This window comes from Metopolophium dirhodum, chromosome 9 (genome assembly GCF_019925205.1).
Source record: "Metopolophium dirhodum isolate CAU chromosome 9, ASM1992520v1, whole genome shotgun sequence".
In the NCBI taxonomy this organism is placed as follows: domain Eukaryota; kingdom Metazoa; phylum Arthropoda; class Insecta; order Hemiptera; family Aphididae; genus Metopolophium; species Metopolophium dirhodum.
Window position 1 is genome coordinate 22,937,130 of NC_083568.1, and position 19,107 is coordinate 22,956,236.

At 32.5% G+C, this 19,107-nt stretch overlaps 1 protein-coding gene across 2 annotated transcripts in view; it reads right to left on the minus strand.

Moving 5' to 3' along the window:
- Window positions 1–19,107, minus strand: part of LOC132951576 (monocarboxylate transporter 2) — a 172,860-nt gene that overhangs the window by 70,958 nt on the left and 82,795 nt on the right. The window lies entirely within an intron of this gene.

Sequence of the window (19,107 nt, forward strand, 5' to 3'; positions counted from 1 at the left end):
ATTTTACGAAATAATTGCATACAAACTTAAAATGTGTAAACTTACCCTACCTACTACGTTTTCAAGATTAAAATAATTAAATGTCGAATACGAGTACCGAAAAATAATGTTCATTATAAAATGTCGAGTTTTCACACGGATGAACATTTAAATATTATTATTCAAATATTAATTTATACAACAATCATTCGATTACAAATATATCAACGTTTTACCAGACCGCATAGAAATATTTAAAAACATATTATCGTGTGCACAGTAAAATCCGTAGTCTAATTCAATTCGTCCGAACCAGTCGAATCGAAACTGTGCCGCTGAATCGCTTGCGGAAAATACTCGTGACAGTAATATTATTATAATCGCGGCATTGAAATAATTCAAATATGGTCCTGAAAATGACGTGGCATAATAATAACAAACTAAACGAAATCGATTATTGAATACTTATTCAAGATTTAATGCAAAAGATCTGTTAAATAAAAAAAAAACACCGTTTAACATTATTATAATATGTGTACGCGGACGCACTGCACATTATTTATTATAGGAACGATCGAACGAGACTTCGATTTCCTGACACGGCTGGGTGTAACGAAATTAGCGCTGAAAAATCGCTGAAACCCCCAAACGTGGTAAGCAAACCGACAAAAAAAAAAAAAAAAAACGCCGCTGGGCGTGTAGGCTGCACATCGGCACACGTCTTTCGCCTCATACTCATGAGCAAACGGTTTAAAATAATGTTATGTTGATTTATGTTGATTATCGAAAAGTGATCGGATCGAGCGGAACCTCGGTGAATTTATTATTATACTATCGTTTATCGGGAACGGAAACAAAAACGGAAGAACCGCGTTTGTGCAGACCGAACTGCGCGAGGGCCGACTGCGGCGAGAACCGATGGGCCAGCGCGCGGAACTAAAAAAGGTTCTAGAAACCGGAAACGCGAACGAGGTCGTTGCATCGTTGCGCGTGTGCACTCTAAGCTGACTGTGCGATGAAACCTATTTACCGCGTATGCGGTATACGGTCATATCGAGCCATAAGCATACACATTTTGAAGCCGTAAGGCCCATTTTTTATGCAAACGAACCTCGTTCATAGCCTGGTAAAATGTTTTCATCAAATCATTATCATAATATTATTACGACGTCATGATTGACGCTCGATTCAGCCAAATGCGTGTTCGGAACATTTTCATTCGATTTAAATATAAAACTTACATTTTGTTTCGGGATAAACAGTAGAGATTAACCTAATCCGACCTGACTACGCGTGCCGATGGTCACTTTATATTTTGTTCAACGACCAGTACGGAGGCCGACGGTCGATCGCAAATAATTCACCGCACGACAATCAATCGTGCAATCATGCGACGTAATACCGAACGACACTATTGATCGAAAAGACAAATTTATCGTAAGACCATTGATCGTGAATCGCCGATCAATTGATCAGCTGAGTTAGTCGCTATATTTCGTTTGGGTTTATAACTTAGGTACCATAATATAGTGTATAATAATATTATTATAACCTATGATGGTAATATATAGTGTATTAATCTATTTTTGTAATTCGCTGACATTATATTGGCAATGCGTTTCAAACATTGTTAGCTCAAGTTTTTGGGGAATGTGGGCAAATGGTACGCACCTAAATTAAAATAATTTCTATGAACTTGATAGGCAGATAATATTATAACCATGCAATTTTTTACGTTTAAAATTATACAGATAGTTATATGTAATATATACTTTTGTAAATTTGTAAGTCGGTACAGTAAGTTGTTTTTATTATAATTATACCTATTATTATTTTTGTATTTTTAATTAAATATGAATTTTGTAGCTATTAATAAGAAAATATAGCCACTATAATATATACTGTTATAAGTTGCGATATGTTTCTATATGTACCCAGTTCATTTTAATTGCCACGAACAATCTTGCGATCAATCATTTGCCGTAAAATGTCATGTGGTAAATTATTTACGATGAGATGACGGGACACCCGACCTTACACTAAGTATAGTGCCATGGCGAAGAAACTTGTCCACGCACTGACGTGTACCTATAATAAAATATTATGCTATTTCAATTAGTTTTTTTTACACTCGCTTATAATATTAGAGCATGAACATCGCGGCGCCGTATAACAGCGTTTTCGCTTTGGCGTCGACACGACGGACCGGTCAAATTGTTTTCCGGTTTCTGTACGGACGAATTTAATATTATAATTATTATGCGTAGGTAGGTACCATAATATATTTTTTACACGGATTTCAGTTGTTCCGCGATATCATGCGATCAGGGTGCGCTTCAAAATTTCTCGCGAGTTTATACATTTGGAAAAACTTACCCCCGATAGTAGATTATAGCGTTATTGTTAATATTATTATTGTACAACAATTATAATATAGTCGGGCCCATGGGCGTATTTACGGGGTATGTGTCCCGTGACCCACCCCTATTAGTCACGTGGATGTACTAAATTTTACAATAATCATTTATAAGTTATAACTACCAATTATAAACTACCATAATACTCATTTATATGATATGAATTTATTGGTAAATAATAAAGAAGATTTCTTTTTTATAGAAATTATTTAATACTACAACAATAATAGTTTGTATTCTATGGTTTGTTCAATACTAGCTACTATATAAATCAATTTATAAATTAGATTTACGCCGTCTCACCACCTGTTGGTATCTTATTTAAATCATGGAAATTAATATAAACTCAGTATTTTTAATATAATATACAATATTGTATCTAAATTAGTATTGAAAGACTTTTAACTGTAAATGCAACAATTTCCATAACTAATATAAAGATATTAGTTCTTTAAATAAAGATCATTTTCATCGCGGCTTAAAAGAATATATTTAACTATCTGTGATATGTAACGGGAGAAGAGATAATGAATGGCAAGCTTTACTCAATATTTGTTATCTCCGGAGAAAATAGTCGACAAATATAGATTCTATATAGGCGTATTCGATTTTTATAAATTATATTTAGTACATTTTGTTTATGTATCAACAATACTTACTATTAATTGTATGTATTTAAAATTATTACTTTATAATACCTTTTATTTGCGAACAAATCGCATACTGCAATTATATGCATGCGATTGACCTATTTATAGGACCTAATTATATATAATATTATTATGTTGATATATTTATTAGAACTTTAAATGTGTTCGGGTCCTCCCCCTCTAAATTTGATTTTTCTGAATACGCCACAATATAATATCATATGATCACTAGGGCCCACGAGTGCGTCGCGTTATCATAACTTACGATTATAAATATTGTCCGAGCTTCAAAACACAACTCGATGAATAGTGATATATACCACGCGCAGTTATATACAATAACGGGCGTATAGTGCGCACTGAATGAGGACAATTTTTCGATGTGCGACATTTTTTCATCGCTCAGTACCAGGGCACCCCACTCACGTAAATTGCTTACACACACACACACAATTACCTACGTGTACATTTCGTTCTATTACCAGTTTCCTATATGTCAACACGGTAGCTCGTAGCTGTCAGCCGCGATGGGTTCTGTTAAAAATTTAGATGGGAACAATCAACGCCGCGGCCTCCGGTTATATTATATTATTACTACTACATTGGGTATATATATATTACTAGGTATGTATAGTGGTTAAAAACACCAGCGTCGTCCATTAAAGTTGTTTTAACGTACATATCATATTATGTGTATATGCATATTATGCTATATGTATAATATAATATATATATCTGTTAATCCTTTATGTTATAATATATTATACACATATTATAGGATTGGACCACCACGATATTATAATATACTGTATTTTCATAATGGGGCGACCAAAAATAATAATGCTTTTCGTTGGAATGTGTAAAATTCCACTATTCGCCTAGTGTATAAAAATTACAACGACGGTAACCGCATCATTGGTATACTATCTGGCAGGTATGCATAAAATAATATTAATAAAAATAGTAGGTAGGTCCAACTAAATACAAATTGCGTATATAGGTAGGTTCGGGGTTTTAATTACGATTATAATTATTCATAGAACTGCACGTTTTATGCGAGGAATTAATCAAGAAACTTGGATAAATACGTTACAATAAAATGTTATGTGGTGCCTACCTACCTATAGGGTAACCAATTCTCATAAGAGAGACGAGAAAAGGTAATCATTCATTTTGGATAAATAATAATTAACAATCATCAAAGAAATCAAAAATATCTTAAAAGGAATTTTAATTACCTGTAATATGACATGGTATTTTAAAAAAAAAATGTGTATTACGCTTATTGCCAGTTTAAAAACAATTTTGAACGGTAATTATCACTACCATCAACTGTTAACGCAGTGATTAATGAAAATGTTTAAAGACCGCTTAGCAAAATATACGACCGGTTTATTATATTATTAAAACATGGTGTTATTAAAATACACAATTACAATGTACCTAATATAATATATGTGTCTGTGTTTGTGTGTGTGTGCATATAAATACATAAATATAAACTTAATTATTATTTTCTTCTAAGATACATTTCAATCGTTTATTTCTGGTTCGTTGAATCCGTATACCACGAGGTCAAAAAAAAAAAAAAAAATAATAACAAAAGACATGAAACAACAATGCATTTTTTGTTTTACTTACAAATATAATCTGTTGCGATAAAAGACGCTAACACGGATTTAAAAAAAAATTACTAAAAGAAACAAGAGATCTGAAATTATTGGTGTGTTTTATAACCATCCCAATATTCCTGTTGTTGAATCGGATTGCTTCAAAATCAAGGTCGTTTACGAAATAACTCAAAATAGAACCATAGAGTTCAGGTGATTTGAAATTAAATTATATTATATAAAAATTATAACAATAATAAATTATAAATTTGAATACGAGTGATAATTGTAACAATGATTGGTAAATTGAAGGGTTTTCAAAATAATTGTTTTTGTATTACAATATTATTGAAAAATCAAAATGTTCACGTTTTTGTATTGGTTATTTTTTTGAAAAATTTAAAAACTGGCAGAGATTACGTTTTGTTGGTATTCGTTGGTTAAAGAAGCACTCATAATTTATTATTTTAATATCAATTAACAATGTCGTATAATCACGAAACACGAATCAGTCATGAGTCATAATAATATGGTCATAAGGTTGTATAAGACGTATATCTTTATAAAATAATTACTGCAAAGGAATGCATATTACATATTATTATGATACATTTGATTCCAGGAAGTCAGTTGAATTTAGTTTAAAGCAAATTGAACGTTATTAAATTTTTTTAAATTGTCAAAATAGTTTTCGTGGAAATCGTAAGTAAGTCTCGTCGGACAAAACTCGTTTCAAATAAGCTCTGGTTAAAAAAATATTCAATAATTAAAAAAAATACAATTTAATAAGATAGCATATAAATGCTCACAAATGTATAGACACACGGTTTATAATCGTACGGAAATCGAAAATGTATCATCAATTTATTTGAAGGTTCATACCGTGGTAGCAGTTGAGTACCACGATGGTAGTCTAAAAGTTCAACATTTTCATGAAATACCCACATAAAACATTTTTTTTTCTTCTAAAGTCTATGAATTATTCATGACAATAAAATATAATAACACGTACCTACGTGTTATTGATCCATATTTTTATTAATTTTAAAATATTTTACTTATGGTGTTATGTGTTATAAGTAATTAATTCTCTGTAAAAATCAATTACCTACCGATTTAAAACCCCGAAGCTGAATGCCGAGTTCACAGGTATAATTTAACTACGTACATTTTATGAAATGGTTTATTAATGTACAGTTTTATTATACTAATTTCACTCACTTGCATTTAAGTGAATATTAAACACCGTGCGCGTAACATAAAAATAGGTACATAAAATGGAAATTGCATGAAATTATATTTTATGCCGGTCGTTAAATGACGCGAAATAAATAAATCATACGAGAATGTGAAAAATATGATTTTTTTACGAAGCACATTATTATACGACAACAGTGTAAAACGTGTTCTTTAGACATTGTTTTCGTAAATTTTACCACCTACCTATTATTATAATAATGTCTTAGAGCGCGGACGAATTAAGGTCTCGTGATCAAGGTATGTACATTGATCGACGTAAATAGTTCGGTACCCGACTCGGAAGACAATTATGGTTGTCCGTCCGAAAATCTAGTTCTTCGATCGGTACCAAATCGAATGCGGTTCTCGTACGGCGTAAAAATCGCACGCGATTTCCGTCGTTTCTGAGTACCGATAATTGGATAATTGCACACATGCCGTGTGTAAGATATTCTGTACGGGTATTGCCTCCTGTACATAATATACCTACCTAGGTAGGTACTAAAGGTACTTATTATAATGGACAGAGATATCGTTACAAGACTGTATATACTATAATACATGTACCTACGATGAAAAAAAATATATAGAAATAATAATATTGTGATATTATCATCGCATAAAATGTAGTGAAATATCTGTTTGATGTAATCACACATATACATATACATATACATATAAAAAGGTATATATATTATTATCTATTTATCTATCTAGCTGGTGTAGTTATCGTTAAATTTTCACCAACAATAAAATTATGGACGCACTAAGAATTCACTGAGGTCCATGATTCACCTTTGATGTAAAAACAATAGTTTAATACAATATTACAAACATAAGTAAAGTTATATCACGTCGACCATCGTTAAACTTTAGCATTTACGGTTGAAAACAATATAAACGCGAATAGGATGAATAGCAATATTATTGTTGATGCATGTAAATGACTCGCGTGCGTTTGTAGTCAAACTTGGTTCTACTGAATGTTTGGCCACTACTTTTTTGATGAGATTTGTTACATATTAGATAACCAAATAATTCGCAAATTTAGTTACTTTTTCATGGTAGGGCTTTGGATGAATTTTAAAAAACTTGTAAAATTGTAAATTCTCAGATACTCTTTTCTGATAAGAAAATGGTAATTTAACTGGCTGTTTTCTATTTTCTGAAATCGCTGTTTTTGTATTTTTGTATATATTTTATACTTAAATTAATTTTATTGGATATTTTTGCTTCATGACTGTGTCAAATGATACTCTATATAATAGAACGTTGGAGCCGAGGATTATAGGATCAGTTAAACTTTCTATAAAACATAAAAAGTGTATTTTTTACGAAAACGTTTTCCACCAATAGTTTTGTCGGCATTTCAAAAATAATTAATTGCTAAATCAATACCGAGTACCAGCGATAAAAATACGACCGCAAAAAAACAGCACATAATATCCACGTGGAGCTGCAAGACGACAGTCTAAATATTTCTATAATAATAATTAATAATGATTGTTGTTGTTGTTGTTGTACGAAAATTGAAACAAATAGGTAAATAGTATATTATAATATAGCATGGAACCCGCGCGCCCGATAGCTAAAAGTAAACCGTCATAATACACACATTACTATGCGATATCTTAGATTTACGGCACGCCAGGTGACACTTCAGTAGGATAAATATATATATAAAATATTAAACACTACAATAATGTAGTAATAATAATAACTGTCTGTGACAAGACTTAGCCCGCAGGAGATAAAAGTTCAAGGACGACGACGGTTGCTAGACAATAATAATATTTATATCGCAGTCCTGCGCAGGGATTTTTGTCTCAAGTTGGGGGTTGGAGAGCATGTGTATACGGAGTACGAGGATAAAGACTGTAGAGTCGTATCTATATTATTTTATAGTCTTCTTGTCCCACAGGAAAGTCGCAGGATTGACGACACGATCGAAGCACTACATAATGTGCACGTTTAAATAACTAATAGCACATAGCGCACTATTCTAAAGCGAGCAGAGGACATTATTACTTTGAATTTTGTGTCTGTTATTACCCTAGTTTACCATGTATGTTTTCAAATATACAATACATCAAGACAAGCATCTACACCATGATGTAGGATTTCAGTATACTTTTTAGGAAAGCAAAAACACAATAATATGTTCGTATAGGTAATATTATTATTATTTATTTTTAAATGCAAAATCAATTGTTTTTAAATTTATTCGTTGGTTACAGCTTCAGCTGATCATCTCTGTAATTTAAACACATTCAAATAATATTGTTGATTTATTTTATTCAAAGGAATTTACTCGTAAAACGTGAGTGCACCATCATATATTTACGATTAATTATTGATTACCCCTCTCATGAAGGGATGATCATATTATATTCTAAAAAATATTGTATGGTAATATATGCTTATAATTTTGAGTATTATATACTATTATACGTAAAAGAAACTATATGAACTAAAAGGAAGTCACCTAAATACCTAGGAAGGTACCTAAATACCTACGTCTATATTATAAGCGTATCTACTTATAAGTGATTTTCGTAGTTAAATTATTATTCAATTTTAAACGATAGCCACGTTTACGTAGTGAGAAATTCGAGAGCAGAATATAATTTCGTAAATTTCGGCGTGCATATACTACAAACTGAACAAACAGTTTGTTAATAACAAGCTTTTATAAACTTTAAATGTACGTAGGGGTACAATAATATAGCTAGTGTGGTTAAGTCTCGCGGGGCACAATTAATATCGGGCGGTCCCATTACTTTTATCATAACTTAAAACGCTTATACGAATATTAAAATATGACTATAGTTATGTAACCGTTTTACATCGGCTTTTCGAAAATCGATATTCGTACGCGAACGTTTTTGGCATATACGCAATACAGCTGAATGTTTCGGAGGTTATGTTATAAGGACTTGGGCAAACACCACACGAAAACGTAAACAGATCTAAATATTTTTACCGTAGAAAACACGAATTCTCATAATAATCTTCTGCGTGTTACACTGTTGGATAAATTAAAAACAAATCCCCATATCGTACTCGTTCTGATTCTGGACGGTGCGGTGACGTCGACGACGCTCGACTCGTAACATTACTATATTTATAGCGTCGAGGAGTGACATGATCCGAATTATTATAGCGGGACGAGAGAGAGAGAGAACTATAGGACTGAGGAACGTAGACACAGACGATGAAAATGTAACGATTTTGGCGATTTTATACACGCTCTGATCCCACTCCCGTTGGTGTCAATATGAACTAGACGAGGTCAATTTTCTAAAATCAATCGAAAAATCCGTGTCTTCGGAAAGGAATATGAGTACGTTAAAATACGTACGAGGGTACGACGAGGGAGTTGCAGACCAGAATCGTTAATCACTACAATATTATTGTCGGATCGGGAAATCTGAACACTAAAAAGTCGAAAACCCCCACTTCCGCATTTCGAGTGATCAAATATAATAATATATGCCTGTACTATTTTTACAGATATACAGTGTGTACTGTGTATAGTGACTAGAAAATGTCTATATAACAATTAACAATTATATTACACGTTCGATGACTACCACTACGGATCGTGTCGAATATACGAGAAAACCTGATCGAAATAATACCCTACCGGTGATCGTAATACTGCTTCCATTTACAAATTATTGTTCTGCAGTCCGTCCGTCGTGCAGACGGCGCGATAAGACGATCATTTTGACTTACGCCTTTAGTGTTTATGACAATAGGAATATTACTCAAGTTTACAAGGGGATTTAGTTTTTTTAACGGAAAACACACACACAAGCGTTAACGTCTTGGTCGATATTTGTATTTTCGAAAGTAAAAATATATGTTCTCGTTATGTCTCTCCTCTCTCGCCACACTATAAACGTCACATATTATTGTCCTTGTTATATTTCATCTTTTTTTTTAGCGCTAAACGAATTGTTTATAAACTTACTTTTATTAGTTAGGGCTTCAATTAATATTCAACAAAGCCATAATTTAAATAAAATTATATTATTATTGACATATCTTTTAATTCCTATATGCAAAAGTATTTTATTTACCTATAAGTGATTTCTTTTTAAACTATATCGTCTGTATGATATAATCATAATTAATGCAGGCGCATACAACGGTATTGTAATAGCACACAAAAAATATACGTCTTTGACAACGAATTTACATAATGGACGTCCACGCACATGACGAGACGCGCACAGCTGTGGGCGCATCATATTTTATAGGGTGACTCTCCTGTGCATACCCTACGGATCCCACGTACTTAACGTACACATTACAACGGAAATAATTAATTCAAGATGGTGGATCAAAAGCGGAAGCCTTTTTAACGTCATGGTGGAAAAGCGGAATACCGAAAATCCACTTTGGCTTTTCGATTTTATTAATAGAGTATACTCTGTTTAAAATATACAACAATATAATGTGGGTAACGAAAACATATATTACCTAAATATTGTATCATTTTAACTCAAAACTAGGTACCATCAGAGAACAAAATTAAAATCGGGTACCTAGTATGTGGACTACACTTGTAACACAATTTCGATGACTAGACGTGAAATATAAACAATTATGTCTAGCGTAGTCACTGACCATTGCGGGGGGCCTTTAAACCGAAATCGTTGCAATTGTTCGGGACAGCAGCTAACAGATCCGTTTAATCGCTGTCATGACATGAAAATAAGGAGTCGATAATAATAATATTTAATCACGTGTTTTACTAAGAGCAGATATTCCAAACAGATTCTCGATATCGGCATTATAAAATCAGGTAGTCCTCGTAATATTATTATTATTACGTTTTAATACGGATTTCACGAGCAGCGATGCGCGAGCACGTAGGTACACTCGGCTAGGTATAATATTGTACGCCATTCGTCAGGAGAAATCAAAATGTAATTCCGGACCGGTTTCAAAAATTATACGGTGGACGTCAGACGCCGGTGCAGAAATTAAATACAGTATTATAGTAATAATAATAATTATTATTATATGGGTACTTCGAGTTGTAGGCGATATGCTCAGGTTCCGATACGTCCTATGATGAAATGGCGGATCGCGGATACCTACCTATATATACACAGAGTCGTAATAAAAATATAATATATTTTCGAAATCACTCCATTACGAATGAGCCTGTTGATTGTTACGTCGGTTCAAAATATTTTTCTGAAAACATGACGATGATGATATGATAATATTATAGGCGTACGTGCAATGAGCATATACTAATATAGTTAAAATGTCCACGTCCATCGACGAGATAACTTTTCGTTTTCATTGTTAATCCAGTCCAAACATACATATTTTTTTTCCATCACAATTTATTTATTTATAGTTTTAAACTATAACTACACCTTTCAAAGGTCATAAAACTGAAACTTTGCTGGAACCATTTTTTTCAAAATTATTTAAAAAAACCGAAAATAAAATCAAAAGTGTATAATAATTATATTATTATAATATTTTGAAATTTATTTCCTTACGAGTTTTCAATTCAATTTATACTTATTGTGGCTTTACCGTCCCAATGCTCCGAATTTCCCTGGTTTTATATTATACACGTAAAATACTGATTCAAAACTTTTTTTTTTTTTTAATTAAACGAATATTGCAGTACCTATAGGTAATAAATAAAACTAAGTTTAAAATCGATAAAAGAATAATTTCGATATATAAAAAAAATAATAATAACAACGATAACGATATACCTTTAACTGTCAAACTTCATTAGCAACGAAGTTTTAACTTTAAAAAAAATCTTCCTATAAATCGTAAGAATCTTACAACGGTTTCTGCGTAGGAGATAGTAATGTGTATAATATACTATATATGGTATGTATATAGTACACTATAGTATACCTACATATATTATGTAGTATGTATGTATCACTTAATTTATTTATATTTTATGTACATAGGTAGGTATAGGTATTAGGTACCTATATATATGTATTTTTTTTTTGTTAACAATGGAGACTTTGTCGGTATATTTTCGATCGCGTTCTCACAATATTGTGACGTTGGTTTGACAATGTTACAAACGCTCTCGTGTTGATCAAAAGGTATCGATAACGATCGAGCACAATCGTGATTCTAGAACGGCTGAAGTGAATGTTAGTCAATACTAGCAGCCAATTCAATTGATACCGGTCTCTGTGGCCAATTATTTTCGAAGAAAATATGTTTTTTAACGATCGCGGTGTCTGTACGTTTGCGTGCATACGTCGTATTCGCGATCAGAACCTTCAAAGTAGGCTTAGCGTATGCAACAAAAGTCTGTAGAACGAGTACGTATATAGGTAATCAAATATAATAGAATATCGCAATAGTATAATATGATATTATATTGTATTGACATCGGATTGAAATTACATTCAGATTTATAATAATACGACGCGACGTCTTCTTTGTCACTAAACAAAGTCTTCTCAAATATTGGGAATTCGATGATCGGAAATCTTATCCAATAGAAATGTCAAAGTTATATACACTAACTAGAAATCGGATACCAAAAAGTTTTTCATCGAAGTAATGAAATTGCTTTTCTGCCGTTCCTCGTGATGCGCGTTTGCCAAAAACTGTTCTTTCATCGTAGCGTCAAATTAATGAAATAAGTTAATAAAACGGTATAATAGTAAACCGAGTAGGTAATAAACATAGTTTCAGCGAAACGCTATGCAAAATTAATGAAAATCGACAAAATATAATATAGTGATATGTATAGTGTATACGTCAAGTTATACACGCTAATAAATTACATAAAAAATAATCGCTATTAATTCGAACTTTTGATAACGGTTTTTTAGACGCGTAGGTACGCGTACAGGTGGTCTCATTCGTGTCTGTCGTTTTACTTTAATAATATTAAAGTATAGGTACCAGCTACCTAATTGTATAATACACAGGTAGGTACGTACTCTCAGACGCGCACGATTCACGAAAAACTTCGAGAGTTGAGGTAGGGTGGGATTCTCGACGATATAGGGTATAGCGCTAGAAACTGCAAGGAAACGGAGAGTGACTTGGGGGGGGGGGGAGAGTTCTTATCGTTTGTTTCGTGGACGTCGTTCAATTTGGCACTACTCCTCGGGGCTGCTTGGCCGATAAATTAAGAGGGTCATTCTCGGAAGACGCTCGCGTATATACTAGCTACTAGCTGCTGCGCCGGTTATCCAGCAGTTCGATCTCTCCCTAAACGCTTACCCCCCCCCCCCCACACAACCCCCTTGAAAACATTACGCGTATACAATTCGCCTGCGATAGGAAGGTTTTGCCAAAACGTGGGTATATATCTTCAGCTCTTCCTCGTCCTTCTCGTCGTCGTCATCGTCGCGGTCGTCGTCGTCACCTCCCCGAACAGCGCAGGAGACTGCACGCAGTATTATAAGGCGTGTTTGGGCGGAATAATAGAAATATAACAGTCTGTTTCGACACGACGTCAATATAGTGTGTAGACGGACGTGCACAGGAAGTAGGCGTCGCGAGAAAACTATACGTATGCACTGTACATTATAATATTATTATGTGTGTTGTGTATAATATTGTTGTTGTTGAAGTCGTATGACGTTTCTTCGAGATAAAGTCCGTTTTGACGGTTCAACGCGGATGGTCTATAATAGAACGTAGGTAAATAGATCCAATAGATTTTTTTATGTTTTAATAATGTTACCATAAAAATATGATGCGAGCATTATCGCAATTTAATCAAACTCTGATGTTATAAAAAATTTGCTCTACTCTTTGTACTACATTCGTTTATGTATTGTATCGGTTAGCATTACTCACAAACATAAATTAAAATAATGTGTTCCATAATAATTAATATATCCTTTTTTCTGATAACGTACTATTGTAGCTTTATACAATTACGGATGTTAAAAATAATACAAGCAAATTTGGGAAAATGGAAATTTGAAATTAGAAGATATAAGTACTTTTTTATTTACTTTCTGTATGTTTTAATTTTAATTTTTGTCATTGATGTATATTATATAGTTTAAGCACATATTATATCCTAAATTATTTGATTTGATTACTGTTCCTATTTATAGTGTACTAATTTAATAATTATCCAAATAATTAATAATATTTTTTTTTTACAAATTTAACGTTTAAGTTCATATTAACATTGTATGAAACGTTAATTTCCATCTCTGTTTGAGTTCTTAACAGATAACGAAAATCTTTTAACCAACGTAAATTTATTTATATTTATTTATGTCAATTTTTTTTAAAGATTTAATGATCATACACAAAACAGCACGCGTTCGTGCGGCACTGAAAAATACTTCAAAATCAGACGACGAGCTACCTATATATATATATATATTATTTTCATTACCATCACCCTTTCTAGAAATAACGGTTCGCTCGCAGTTGGCAACTGTCATGGGTGTATATAACTTGCAAACAGAATCGTGAACTTATCAAAACACTCATTAGAGTACACTTAATTTAGAAATGATAGGATAGAAAAAAAACCAAAACAATTGCTAACGAGCGCCTTAACCGAACACGAAGAATAATATGTAAACACGTCACCGTGCTGCGGAGACCTTAATGAGAATTTATACGTTTGCATTTTGTTACAAAGTGGTTAATAAGTGTGTGCGTGTGTGTTTTTTATTTATTTTTTTTAAGGAAAACGACACTGACCATAGGACCTCACGACTATGGAAATAATTCTCGTTTTAATGGGTAGGTTGAAATGCTCAAGAAAAATGAAATAAAATATTAATAGAAATGTTCGAAGTATCCTACACGGCATGTATATTATAATATAATAATAATATTATAATGTGTAAACACGAGATGAGAAACAGCCCGAGGGTCACTGGAGATGTGGTTTTGCGCGATTACACAGGTTACTGGTCAACGGTCGTTGAGTTGCGATTGAGGAGAGGGGAAGGGAGAACTTTGATTTATTATACGCATTCAATAGAAAAACTGTTGGCATAAAATTCAAATAAAACAAATGACTTTCGTTCACTTTGCTCGGTATCAGCCAACGTGCTTTGAGGTTTTCGATCTCCGCCGTGGGTGGACACCCCGAATGACCGACCCACAAGCTTTCGACCTTACTCAAATTTAAATAACGTAATTTTAATTTTTTAGTATTATTATAATAAACGTTTACCACGTATTTCAGTATTTGTAACCCCAAAAAAAGGCACTCAAAATAATGTATTGAATATCAAAAACTATGAAATAGTTACATGATTGAAACTTTTAAATTGTAATATTGCTGAGAAATTATCTATAAATCGCCCCCATTCAGGAATTATAATATATTATGTTTTGAAGTTGAGTAATTGTAAACAGATTATTTTAAAATATGCATTTAATATATTCAGTAGATCATAAACATGTACGATGTACATAACGATTAACTCTTTTCTCGGATAATAATATATTGTGCTAATAGTATCCATAAAATAACTAACTACCTACTCATAAATGCAAGCACTTCATAAATTATTAAATACTGTATAATATAATATAATATAATGTAATATAATATACAGTTATTAGATAGTTAAATTAGATTATTTAATTTAAAAAAAAAAAATCAGATGGATTCTTCATATAACTCCAGGAAATAATAAACTAACGAATATTACACAAAAACTCGTTTAGTTTAATTTATTTAGAGCATACGGATAAATGAATGGTTTTTTACGATTTTAAAATTAAAATTGTATCTTTTTTATTATTATGAATACAGAATTCCATAATACATGTTATAAAAATATGACATTGTTTAAGAATATTATTTGTGGCATTATATTATACAATTATGTTAAATTTAATTTGTGATACACGACAGCACATTGTGCATACCAAAATAAATTTGTACGCAATTTAATTGTTCGTTTTATGGTTATAACTTATTATAACTACGTAGTTTTTTTTTATTTGCGGATTATATTATCACTGTATAAAAACAAGTGTATACATTTTGTTAAATTTTCTAAAATGAAATTGATTAGTTGAACATTTTATAAGTGAAAAAATGTACTGCATTAATAAACAATTTAAATATTTAACACATCGTTATACATATTCTCACCAGAAAAGTAGTAACTTTGAAGCTAGTTTTTATTAACTCGATATCAAGTAAGATTGATACATAAATCAAAATTTGAAATTTCTTGTTTTTATTCCGGAAAAATACTAAATCCCAGAAATAATTATAGATAAATTTCAAAATGTTGAAACCGGTTAACTAACTAACCACTAACTTATTAATGTATAAAAAATTACCATCGACATTAATTAATTGAAGAAAACTTCAAGAATATATCAAACATTTGTATGTAGGTGCAAAAAATATTTTTTTAGTATATAGATAACAATAACTTAATTTTCCTAGAATACGAACAATGGCATTGGTGAAATTCACCGAACAGATAACGTTTTGCAGAGAAGTAAAATTGGTCAAAAACGTTTAATGTAATTCGATGGATTGTAAATCGATTATAACATTATACAGGTGTAGGTATATCGTCAATCCTCGATGATAGTTAATTTTCAGAATTTTCAGCACTAAATTATAAAACCATCATAAGAAACAAAGGTGACAACAACAACGGCGGACATACTATTGGTTTTTAACAAGATATCGATCATCTTCGACCGATGGATCCTTCATCGTACACAATCGTTTATTCATGTGACGATCGATCGTCGCGTTCAAATGTCGAAGAGTTTAGTAATAATTTATGACTCGCATGCATCGCACCGAGGAGAAGAGCGAAAAGTGGTCAACAACTACGATAGGAACGAGTATCGTCGAAGTGTTGTACCGTCCGCGCCTACTTTTTAAGTCTATTTATTATTACCGTATATTTTTCTGTTTCTTTTTTTTCATCGTCGACGCGAGCGTCACAAGCGCGAGTGTCCGATGAATTATTAGAAAAACGTGACATTTTAAATTACAATGGATGAACATATTTTACCGTCTGAAACGTATCGACGTTATCGGATTGACACAAATCTCGCTGCATAAAGTTGAATTGCACATTATAAATCAAGTAGCAACGCACCACAGCAGTATACTACAAATACAATAACGTAAGTGCAGGTATAATAATATTATAGCTGTTAATTAAAACAGTATATAGGTAGGTATAATATTATATAATTTCTATACAATAGGTATATATACTCGTACGAAATAATCATAATATTATAAATACACACGTGCTACGGATAGGTACCGCGCAGTTGTACCCCAACCCCGCCTGTACAACACACAAACAATTATTATTAATTACTGATGTAAGATAATAATAATATTAATATAATATACAATGAAGCGCGTACTATAAATATACACAACGACTCGAGATGCGATTTTGTACGATGTACTTCTAATATTATACAAACTGGTCGATCGTGAAACATACACTACAACTATTACTACTACTACTAATAATAAAATCTGTATAGGTAATGCGTATATTATGTATTTCAGGTATCGGTTCGTATCCGCAAATGTTAGATGTGTTATTATAATATATTTTTATCATCTAGACCGTTACCGTGTTTAAGGGAGCGTAGGTTTATTATAATAATAGTATTATTTGGTTTGTCCGCCGTACTGTGAAAATAATATATTAACACGTCGATATGGTACACTATGATATTGTGCACAAGATGGAAGACAGTTTGTTCTCGAAGAAAAATTTTAAATTTCTGCCAATTACTCATCCGGGGTGAAATTTAATAATCATCTTCGAATCACAGGCCGTTAAACGATGTGCATTAACCATATTATTGTACATTTGTACTGACGTATGCCGTGCTAGTGGGCCGGCTGGGTTATATTATATTATTTTTATTGAGTGTAAACTGCAGAAATTGTTTTCTCGACAATAATATACGACATGGTATTACTATTTTGATGATTACGTCAATATTTGGAGGAGACATAATATACAGAATAGCGCGTGTACACTGGACAGATAATACAGTTATTATTTATAGAGCTGCATAAATCACGACGAAATCACTTTCTCGACATGACCTTATCCACTCGTCCGATTGAGACGGTTTGAAAAAAAAAAAATACTAATCGAGACAAAAAATACGAATTGCGACAAAAAATAATCCGAATTGATCTCCATCCTCCGTGTCTCACACACTCTCTCACTCTCTCTCACTCTCTTTTCCATACCGATACGGACGGTAAAATTGTCAAAACATTTTCTGGCCATATACACATGTGTACATAATATAGGTACATATATAGCTTGTAATATACTGTGTATGGCAATATAGTCGTCGTTATTATTTACGCGCTAACGTTTCTTCATTCCGCCGCGTGCGCACGAGACGTATAATTATTTCCGAATCAAACGAACCATCTAATGGGCCGCCATTGCCCCCGAGGGCACCCGGAGTTTTACACGTCGGTCGTATATACATATAAATTTTTTTCCATCGAAAATTACCATAATCGCTCCGTGCCCCGGAACTTTGAAAAGACGAGTCAAACGGGAAAAAATCTTTGAGAGAAAAAAAATTCCGGAGCACACGCGGATTCAGAACATCGTCCAAAACTTCAAAGTTCGAGACATCGCGGCGGCGGCGGGCGTAGGTTGCTGGAGTGTATTGGGTATAATTGAAAGTATATCAAACGACGATAAAAACAATCGTATTTTATTCCTCGTTGCAGAATATAATAATAATAAAATATTTTATTGACGGGTCGTATCATGTTCATGTACTCTGTGCACAGGACTACAACAGTCAATATACATGGCAACAATACGTATAATATACGCGTTAAAATAGTTTAATTAAGGTTACACGCTGCTGCATATGTAACTCGACCGAAAATTTATTACAGTTGGCCCCAAATAATATTCATATACATATATATTATATACTATTAAATAGGTATGTCTGTATATATAATATATATATATATATATATATACCTACCTAACGCGATTTCATCTGATTGCGGCACTTACTCGCCTAAGTACGCCCAGCTTGTACATTAATATGTATATACATTAATACATTATACTCGCGTATTTGCATAATACATAATATATAACAATAACACAGACGAACCCTAATCCGCGGACGGGCTTGTGTTTAACCTACGCGATAAAAAAAAACATCGCCTTAGTGTACGCACCTAATGTATAAAATATA